Source organism: Notamacropus eugenii, chromosome 3 (assembly GCF_028372415.1).
Source record: "Notamacropus eugenii isolate mMacEug1 chromosome 3, mMacEug1.pri_v2, whole genome shotgun sequence".
NCBI lineage: Eukaryota > Metazoa > Chordata > Mammalia > Diprotodontia > Macropodidae > Notamacropus > Notamacropus eugenii.
This window is the reverse complement of record NC_092874.1, coordinates 41,120,916-41,131,366: the sequence shown is the minus strand read 5'-3', so window position 1 is coordinate 41,131,366 and position 10,451 is coordinate 41,120,916. Positions and strand designations below refer to the sequence as shown.

General features: G+C 38.6%; 1 pseudogene; it reads left to right on the top strand.

The window, feature by feature from the left end:
- Positions 1-7,711: 7,711 nt before the first annotated feature.
- On the top strand, positions 7,712-8,646 carry LOC140531120 (lysophospholipase D GDPD1 pseudogene; annotated as a pseudogene).
- The last annotated feature ends 1,805 nt before the right edge of the window (positions 8,647-10,451 follow it).

The following is a 10,451-nucleotide window of genomic DNA, read 5'->3' as shown; positions in this document are numbered from 1 at the left end:
ACCATGCAAGTAGTTATTTGAAACTATGTCCCCCAAATCACTTAACTCTTCATACCCTTTGACCCAGCAACACATTTCTGGGCCTATATCCCAAAGAGATCAAGAAAAGAGGGAAAATGACCTGATGAAGGCAGGAAGGGGGGGGAGCGATGAGATCACCATACCAGGGGCAGGCCACCTGGAAGGAATTCACAGATTCAAGCATTGTTGAGGTCAAGGTAAAGATTTATCATGCTTTTCAGTGAGCAAGAATTCTTAGGGAACCTGCAACCTTAGAGGCGTACAAATAAAGTTTATATAGGATATTCTATGGGGAAGCATGTACCAAATATGCTAACTAGGTGTTTTGGGGTGAGATTAGAGAGTGGTTAAGGATTAGTTCTTAAAAGAACATGCACTTTTGGTATCTACAGGTATTTTACCCAAAATTCATCAGGAAATAGCTCAAGGCAGGGTTGGGAGGGGCTACATGGAGGTATTGTTTTAGACCTGAAATGTCACTAAGTCAACCAGTGGTCAGGACTGGCTCTGAAATACCAAGTTGTTCTCATCAATGTCTTGTTAGACAAGATAAATGTAATGGAGTATACGTATGCCCAAGTCTAGGATACATATGATTGGTCAGTGAGTAATAAATGTTGTTATGACCCAGTGCACAGTCCGTTCAGTTAGGACACAGCAGGTTCTAATAGAACTAATAAGTTCTGTAGGTACAGCTGACTGCTGTAGCAGGAAGGGAGATAACAGTTGTTGCTGGAGCAGGCTGTGTCCTTAGACTGGGAAGAAACTGCCCAGGATAGTGTTTTGAGGCTAGAGAGAAATGTGATTTTTAAAGAGAAATATGATTTTAGAATTTGGGCCCAAGCTCATGCCCCCAAGCACCCCATCAGACCTATATTACAATAATTATAGCAGGGTCGTTGTATTTGTGGTTGTGATTGTTTTTATAGTGACAAAGAACTAAAAACCAAAGGGGTATCTACCTAATGAAAAAACCTGGAAAAATTATGAAACATGAATGAAATAGAATACTATTGTGCTGTAAGAAATTACAAAAAGGAATTTTAAGAAAAACCTGGGGAGATTCGTGTGATGAGCAGAACCAGGGGAACAATTTATACGTTAAAACTGCACAAGGCAAACAACTTTGGAGACTTAAGAACGCTAATCAATGTAATGACCGAACATGATTCCAGAGGTTCCACTTAAGATGCAGAATAATATATTGAAACTATCAATGAGTTTGGTTATTTTAAAACAATGGGAGCAGGGAAATTTTTTCCAAACATAAAAATGTTTTTATCTAAGACAAAGAAACCAAAATACCACAAAGAGTCTAATGTAATACACTGTGTTTCAATTCAACAAAATATATCAGCCATCTACTATATCAAAAATATTGCACTGAGGACATAAATACTAAAATGGCGTAGTCTTGGGATCCTTAACCTGGGATACACAGGCCATATGAAGGGGGATCTAGGAATCTGCATTGGAAAAAAAAAAGTAATATCATCATTTTCACTAACATCTAACTGAAATTTAGCATTTCCTTCAAATATTTAAAAACATTTGGAGAAGGGGGCCTATAGGCTTCACCAGATTGGCACAAAGGGGTCCATGATCCAGAAGAGGTAAAGAGCCCCTGAAGTAGTCTCTGACCTCAATGGACTTACAATCTAACCAATAGTAAATGACTAACTCTACATGATAGCAGTCAACATAGCTGAATCAGAAGAATAATTACAAATAGAACATTTAGATATCTGAAATGAGGGTAAGATATTCCAATGTACTAAATTATAACCTCCATGAGGACAAGGACCATTTCTTATTTACTCTTCTGTCTCTTCCTACTACCTAGAACAGTGCGTTATATATAGTAGATACTGAATAAGTTTTTCTGAATGAAAGAATTAATGTTAGAATGAATGACATTTCTTGTCATCCAAATGGCTCCATGTGGAAAAGATCATCAAATTCTTTCTAGGCTTTGCCACTAGGGGCCAAGGTCTCCTATTGCATCCTGGGTCATCTCCGGTCATCTTGATGAACATCTGGTCACTGGATTCAGATGGCTCTGGAGGAGAAGTGAGGCTGATGACCTGCACAGCCCTCCCTCACTCAAAACGAAGTCAAGTGCAAGTCACATCATCATTTCTCTGATGGCATGTTCTTCTTCAACAACAGAGGATGAACACAACAACAACCACCTTCTGTAAGGAAATATTTCTTTTATTTATCTTACAGTTGGTTTTTCATTAAAGTCCCTCTCAATAGCCCAGCTTGAGTGGAAGGAGATATTACTTAAAATTTTAACCTTCATTTATTTTAGGTTCAGGGAAGCACATTTCCATCAGTGAATATCTTCACTTCATAAGACTGTATATATGGAAAACATCTACTGTTAATGGTGAAAATTAATCAATCACCACCTGTCTCCAGTTAGAGTAGAATGACCCAAGTACAAGTCATAACTTCTGAGGGCCAAGGGTAATTTTTTTCATCAACTGTATGTAGCTCCTTAGTAATCAGGGAACCAAATTAATCCCTCTACTTGTGAATTCTTGTGCACATAGATATGTAAGGGTAATGTGGCCATTTCATGCAAAACTATAGGTAGAAACATATGGATAGAACTGCTGCATAGAATCCTAAATATTCAAGGCAGATCAGCATGCCAATATGGATCTCTAGTGATGTGGTCTCTTTAAAGACTATTCATCCATAAGTTTTCAAAGACTATCTGTTGGAAAGTAGCATTCTATCAACATTCTGGCAGAAGCAGCCTAACATTAAGTGTGATAACTACTGGCAGCCTGCCTAAGTGAAAATCTGGGCTCTCAGAAAGGGAATTCCTCAGGGGAGATTTAAAAAAAAAAGCTGCTCCAATCTGTACTCACCCTGATGACAACCCTCCACTGCATCTTCTCCAACAATGCCAGGAATGAGGATCATCCCAGGAAATCCATTGTTTAGATAAGGATTCTAGATATAGAGAGAAAAGACCAAGATGTCATTTAACAAGTGGCCTGCATTCCATCCTAGAGGCCTCTCTAAGGGTCCTTTTCCAAATAACATCTCCCCATCCCCAATTTATAGGACATGCCTTCTGTACCTGCACAAGTAACTGGGCTGGTTCAGGAAGATTAGGAGACAGATAGAAAAATTAGGCAGTGAATGAAATATCCTGAAAAGGTATGGATGAGTAAAACACCCAGAGAAGAAGCCAAGATGAAACACAGCAACTGTGCTCCTCCCCTCACCCCGCAGCAAGTTTTTAGAACATGACCCAATTGAGTTCCTTCACAGAATGACAACTATTTCATGATTTCATGATTTTGTATAAAGACTCTTATTCTCTGAGAATAGTAGCTAGCCCTTTAAGTAAGAATACTGAGGTGGGGAAATAATCATGTGAATTATCCAAAAGAGTACAGTGAATAATATAAAAGTCATTAGTATTTCTTAGGATAAATCAGCTTAACTCTGCAGCTGGGTTGCGTCAAGATGCATCCTGGGATATGCTGAGAGCGAGGGAGCTTCTGGCTCAAGATTGAAACATTCACCATAGAAAAATCCACAAAATAGAAATAACGAGCATAAGATATCATTTGTATGGTGGGAATCAACCCAATGTCAAAAGAGAGAAACAGAGAAAAAGAGAGACAGAGACAGAGAGAGAAGTATGCATACTTTACTTTGGGACATGAGTTGTCCTAGTGGTACTTCCTGGTCCCTGAATATATCACCTCTCCACTGCTGCTATTTCAGGCTATGGGAGAAAATAACCCTGTATATATGTCACATAAATTGCTATACTATTTAATTAAATGTCTTTTGCTTGGAATTTATGTGTCCTCTGGTTGGCTGGTAGAAGAAACACTTTGGTGGGGACCACATGCACTGCAGTTTTGAGTGAGTGTTGATCCATGGCATGGACATAGTTTGACTTTCAGACAACCAGCATATGAGGGGGATCCTGGATGTTGCATTTACATCTTTCTTAATCCCAAGCATACCAACATGCAAATTACCGTTCAGTCATTTTTCAGTTGTGTCCGACTTTCCATGACCCCATTGGGGTTTTCTTGGCAAAGATATAGGAGTAGCTTTCCACTTCCTTCTCCAGCTCACTTTAGATATGGAGAACTCAGGCAAACAGGGTGAAGTGATTTGCCCAGGGTCACACAGCTAGTAAGTGTCTGAGGCCAGATTTAAACTCACAAAAATGAGTCTTCCTGCCTCCTGTTCCCGGAGTCTACACATTGTACCACCATACGTAAGAAAATCAATAGTGGGGTATAATCTCAAAAGTGAGAGAATGATATGTGTTTGAATTCAAGGCAAACCATTCAACATCAAAGTAATACAAGTCTGTGCTCCAACCACTTATGCCAAAGAGGCCAAAGTTGATCGGTTCTATGAAGACCTACACCTTCTATAAATAACACCCCCCAAAAAAGATGTCCTACTCATTAAAGGGGATTGGAATGCTAACTGAGGCTCTTAATATAAATTTCAAGAACTTGAATTTAACTTACTCAGCCTCCAGGACATGGCAAGAATTGTACACACCAAGCTACAGAATAGAGTCATGGAACATGAAAGGACTTTAGTGATCACTTATTTCACCCTCCGTTTTCATCTTACAGATAAGGAAACTGAGGTAAAAAGATGAAATTATCCACCCAAGGTCATAGAACAAGTTGGTATTCAGAAATACAAAGCCACGTGCTCTCCTATGACTGTCCTCTATTACAGTTATATTTCCCTATAAGAAAAATATCTTCCTAATATACTACATATACATATATGTACATAACACACATATATAAGCATATGCACATTTGCATATACTTGTATATACTTGCAACATGCATGTGTATGTGTACATACACGTGTACTGTATTATTAATATGTATATATATACACATGCATAGATGCATAAAACCTGGGCAGGACAACCAAGGTCTTTTCAGAATGAATGTATTTGATGACCAGCTACGATAGAACAAATTTTTGGAAAGTTCATTCCACATATGTATCACAGAGAGTAACGGTCAAAGCAGATCCGGTATTCCAATTGAACACCACCTAGTGGACAACTCAGATATTGTAGTTCCTTGTTGGATAATTAATACAGTGACATATTGAATTTCTGTTTGCTTTAGAAAGACAGTCCTAGAGTCACATTAGAACACATTAGAATCACATTAGAACACTAGAACCAAAAACCCTAGGTGGGAAAGGATCAGTGTATTAAACACACATGCACATGCCAAAATCTGTCCCACAAATGTTCTACAAACAAATGAAGATTTAAATGTCTTCTAGCTCTCTGGTCCTTACAAGGAAAGATATATCATCGCAGATTTCATTCAAATTTGAATTAGAAATAATGATGAACTTAACAATTATCTCTTCTGGCATGTGCTACATACATGTACAACAGTTTGAGGATTACTAGCTAGAAATAACATTATTTGAGACTGGATTACCCAGTTGCTAAAAACCTCTAGACACTTTACCATCGGATCTCTAACAACAATATAGAAGATTGAAAACCTACTCTGATAGGCTTTTATCTTCAGAGTTCAATCAGGGAGTCATATAAAACTAGAAAATGTTTTTGGGACCAAGCCAAGGTTTGAACTATCAAAGAAAAAATCCATTAGCACAGAATTGCATCTTCTCTGGGAACTGTGTTAATTGATATAAACCTAAGTTGTTTTTATTGAAGAGTCTCAGAAGAAAATAATATTTTAACCTACTGAAGTGGTTTTCTTCCCCCAATATAAAACTCTTTTCTTCTTGCATACTCTCTTATTTAGTTTGCCAAGTGCCTTGAGATGGTTTTACACTTAACAGATCACTTACTCTGAATTTACAAATGACAAAATTACTACAGTGTAATTGGCTCAATTCTCTAAAGCATAAAAAAAAAGTATAACTTGTCCTTTGAACAATTGCCTGGTACAAAGCTGTCCCACTTTGCACGTATCTTAATGATGTACACAAAGTGTTACAAACAGTCTGAAGTCCTTAAGGGTCAGGTAAGAAGAGCTCTATGATAGATTTGGGGCTTGGAAAAAAAATTAAGTCTTGAAAGAAATGATTATTAAATAATCAATTATTAGGAGATTCAAGGTTTTTTCTCTCCCTATTTCCTTTTTCTCTACTAGGTCAAGCCAGCATCTGAAAGACAATGATGATAATGAGACTGGATGAACTTTCTCCTCAATCTTGTTCAGACCTCACCCAAGTAGGGAAGCCCATGGTATTCTTCTCAGGCTTGGGTAGGTGGGAGGGAGCAGATCCTTTGTCTAGCTTGCCTAAGACTGGGAGTGGTTTGGGAGCAAGAGTGATCAGTCAAATCTCCCAGTTCCTCATTAGAAAAGTTCCACCTCTCATTATAATATTCATTCTTCTCATTAATTATTAATCAATCAGAGTTGATTGCCACCCTCAAGAACACCCACTTTTCCTAGGGCACATAAGCATTGAGTGGGTTCCATGAAGGATCTTTGGCATTTCAGAGTGCCACTGACCCCTTTTATTAATTACTCATTAGAATAATTAATAAAAATTATCAACTACCCAGAAACTATGTCTCTCAAACTTTTATACACCCCAGTCCTTATCTGAATTGTCCAAGAAGTAGGAGCAAAGCCAAAGCCACGCTTCAGGGCACCAAGGGATTTGGTCTACACTCCCCCCAGCCTTTGCATTTTGTTTGATTTGTTGAAATTTTCCATGTGGGGTCCACTCCAATCAGTGCCAGGCACTGTGATAAGTACTGGGAATACAAAGAAAGGCAAGAAAACAAAACAAAAACCTCTCTGTTCTCAAGGACTCACAGTCTAATTTAGCTGAGGGTCTTCTCAATCTCTTGAAACTTTGAGACAATGGATGAACATCAGTTATCCCTTACTTTTGATATAAGCCCTGTTACTTTTCAAGGCATACATCTCTCCAATGATATCTTCCATGCCAGTTCTCCTCCAGGGGAAGAGGGATAATGGAAGAAAATTTGGGTTTGGAAAATTGCAGGAAGGCTGAGTAGATACTTAGGGAAATAGAATGATATACTCTTTCCAGCAGTGATGGCGCTGTTGATCTCAGTAGATGGGAAAGAGATGCCTGGGGGTGTAAGGTGAAGCATGACTCATGCCAGCTAAATATAATGGACCAAATGAAACACTCACTAATCAGGAGGGTGCAGGCCCCAGGACTAATAACAAATACGTACTGAACTGAATTGAATGCCTTAAGCTGCACAGTTTGATAGAATTTGAATGTGAAACCTAGAAGCAGACACAAAAGAACCCTGGAGTTAGGGTAATTGTCAGACACTAAATAGGTGCCCCCCCAGATCAGACCCTGAGCACACTAAGAACCAGAAGAGCAAGACTGGGATGGTCTCCAAATAGTGACTATACCAACAGGCTTATTATCAGGTCTAGAAATCCCCAGTGGGCTGGCTGACTTACCCATCTGTTCTTGATCTGTGGTGATGTATGCCCTGATATCTGTTTTGGCTTTCCTTCTTTCTCATTAGTGTCCCTCCCTCTAATCCTTTCTCCTATCTGATATTTTGGTTCAAAAATTGGTCTAGGGTGCTGCTGCCTCTGCTGCCTAGCTCTCAGTGTCACCAGGCAGAGGCGAGGGCCGTCCGGTAGGGAATGCCCTTCCCACATAAGAAACTGCAATGTCATCCTCAGCTGTGATTTACCTGCTGTCCACCCTGGTGGGCTGTGTGGCAACCTCCTTCTTGCTGATCAAGTACCTGATGCTGCTACAACAGAGGAAGAAGCAGAGATCCCTCAGTAAACAAATCTCTCACTGTGGAGGTGCTGAAGGGAACTTGGAGAATACAATGACAGCCTTTTGATATGCTGTTAATATGGAAACTGATATGCTGGCACAGGACTGCCATATCACAAAAGACAAACAAGTAGTCTTATCTCATGATGGGAATCTGAAGAGATCAACTGAAATAAGGACATCCTTGGCCTGAAGTATTGTGAATTCCCACCTTCCCTTGGCAAATTGGAGGTAACATTTCCAAAAGGAAGCCAGAGTGAGGGAGAAGACGAATGCATCCCATTACTGAAAGAAGTTTTGGAGGCCTTTGTTCACACTCCACTAAATGCTGGTATCAGTCAACACCAATCTGCTAAGTAAGAAGGCTTCAGCGTTGGTAACTCAATACAAACAAGAGCACTTGACGGTGCAGCGCAATGCCGAAAATGAAGCTGCAGAAAAGTTTCACAAAAGGTAATTCAGAAATCCCCATTTTTTCATTCTCCAACCTATTCTGCTCATTCTTGACCTGCTCTACGCTGGCCTCTTGCCCTTTGTGCCCATCTGTGAGCAGTTTGGTTTTTTTTTAAATTCCAGTGCTGTCTATAATATTGAAACAGAAGAAACCACAGAGCACATCAAGAAGTCAAAAATTTCTCATACTGACAGATTGCTAATGAGGAAAGCCTTATTTGACCACCTCAGTGCCCAAGGCATTCAGGTGTGTGTTTGGGTACTAAATGGAGAGCACAGCTACGGAAAACTTTTGTTTGGGGAGCAACTAGGGGCATGACGGACTATCCAACAAAGCTGAAGCAATTTTTACACAACTACACATAAGTCAACATAAAAAAGGCATTCAAAGAAGGCCAAGGAATATTATTTTTTCTCAGCATCACATAAATAAGCCATTTCCAGAATGGCAAAAGATGTAATCAATTGAGTTTCATTACCTCATTTTTAAACCTGGTTCACAATGAGGAATGTATAATTTATATTTATTTTAAAGCGTATTCCAGATTTTATGTTTGTACATGGTTTATTTAGAAAGCTAACACTGATTGGGACAGAGCAGGTAGAAGATGAATAGTAGATTAAGATTTCTATGTTCTACATATTGCAGATCAAGATTTCTGTATTCTTTCTATCACAAGTATTTGCCAATCAAAGACTAGCATTAGATAAGATTAGGTAAAATCCAGGACTTTGAAGGATCTTAACATTCACTGGGCTGAGATCAATTAAACTAATCAGTAAAACTAATTATTGAAAAACTGAAGCCATTCTAGAGTTGGCTCTTTATTTCTGGATATATTGTTAATCTGCACAGTGGGGGGAAAGCAGTAGAAGAAGTAGTAAAAATAAAACCAAAAAAACACACACAAAAAACCCAACAATGTAGTTATCTGGCAAATCACACACTGGGATCAGCAGTCAGTTTCATAGAAATAATTGAAAATACCACCACTTGACCAGAAACAAAATATGTAGGCTGAATGAATTTTTCTTTGGATATTTTTGTATACTTTTGTTAATAAGACTGTTAGACTAATCTTGTATATATGTATGTGTGTGTGTGTGCATGCAGAAGTGTGTATGTATGTATATACATCCCATCAACTCTATGGCTAATTTTGTTTTCATTGTAAACATTGCACAGTAGACTTGTAGGTCATTAGGAAGATTACAATTTGTGGCAAAGCCTAATCGTGTTTTGCAGGTTCATTTCTGGATGTACAAGACCACCTTAACTCTTCAGCATCTTCATGATATTAGAGAAAGTAACATCATTGTTTCCAGACTTTTGGATAACCCCACCTGATTTGTATCCATTGTTTTGCTAACCAAGTAGTCCCTTTTGAGTGTTAGCTGGAAATAAGATTTCCCAGTATTCTAAGATTCCCTCTCTCAGCCTTTCTTCTATAACTACATGTAAATCTATTTCTAATTCTTTTCGGTATTTGTCATCAGTGAGGCCTCAGGTAAGAACTCAGACACTTGCCATTTTTAAACCATTTTCTCATGAAAGATAATCATTCTTTCCCATGAGGGTAAAAATAGAGTTTTTTAAAAACAGAAATAAAGTTTTCCAAGGATGTACCAGGGGAAAAAAAGGTCTGATTCTCAGACTCTAATGTAGATCCCTCACCATATGAACTTGGTAACTTGTTTCCTCCCTAAAAGTGAAAGAATTTTCCTGAAAATAACAGTTTTCTAGCAACTCTAGATCCCTTAGCCTATTAGTTGAAGCTCATCCAAATGGTAGTTGTTAGCCCCCTCCACAGGTTTTTTTCCCTTGTGACTCTCTTCTGCCCCCAACTTGGCTCTGTGATCCTTTGTTAAGCCCTGGGACCCTGATGTAACTGCTGTATTTTTTCACCTTGTTTATTCCCACTAATGAAAAATAAAAATGGTTTTTCATAGCCTTTAGATTCAGGCTGAAAGACCAGTCTGAAAGTAAGTTAATATTTTAAGCTATTAACCTCTAAGCAACTTAACTACCCCAGGAAGAGGTTCTGACTCCCTCCATTCCCTAATAATCATAAACAGACCAGAATATCTTCAAAAGGAACCTTATATCTGGTATCTGTGCATATGTCCTTCCTCACACATAAGCAAAAGCACATAGAGTGTAAGATTTTTGA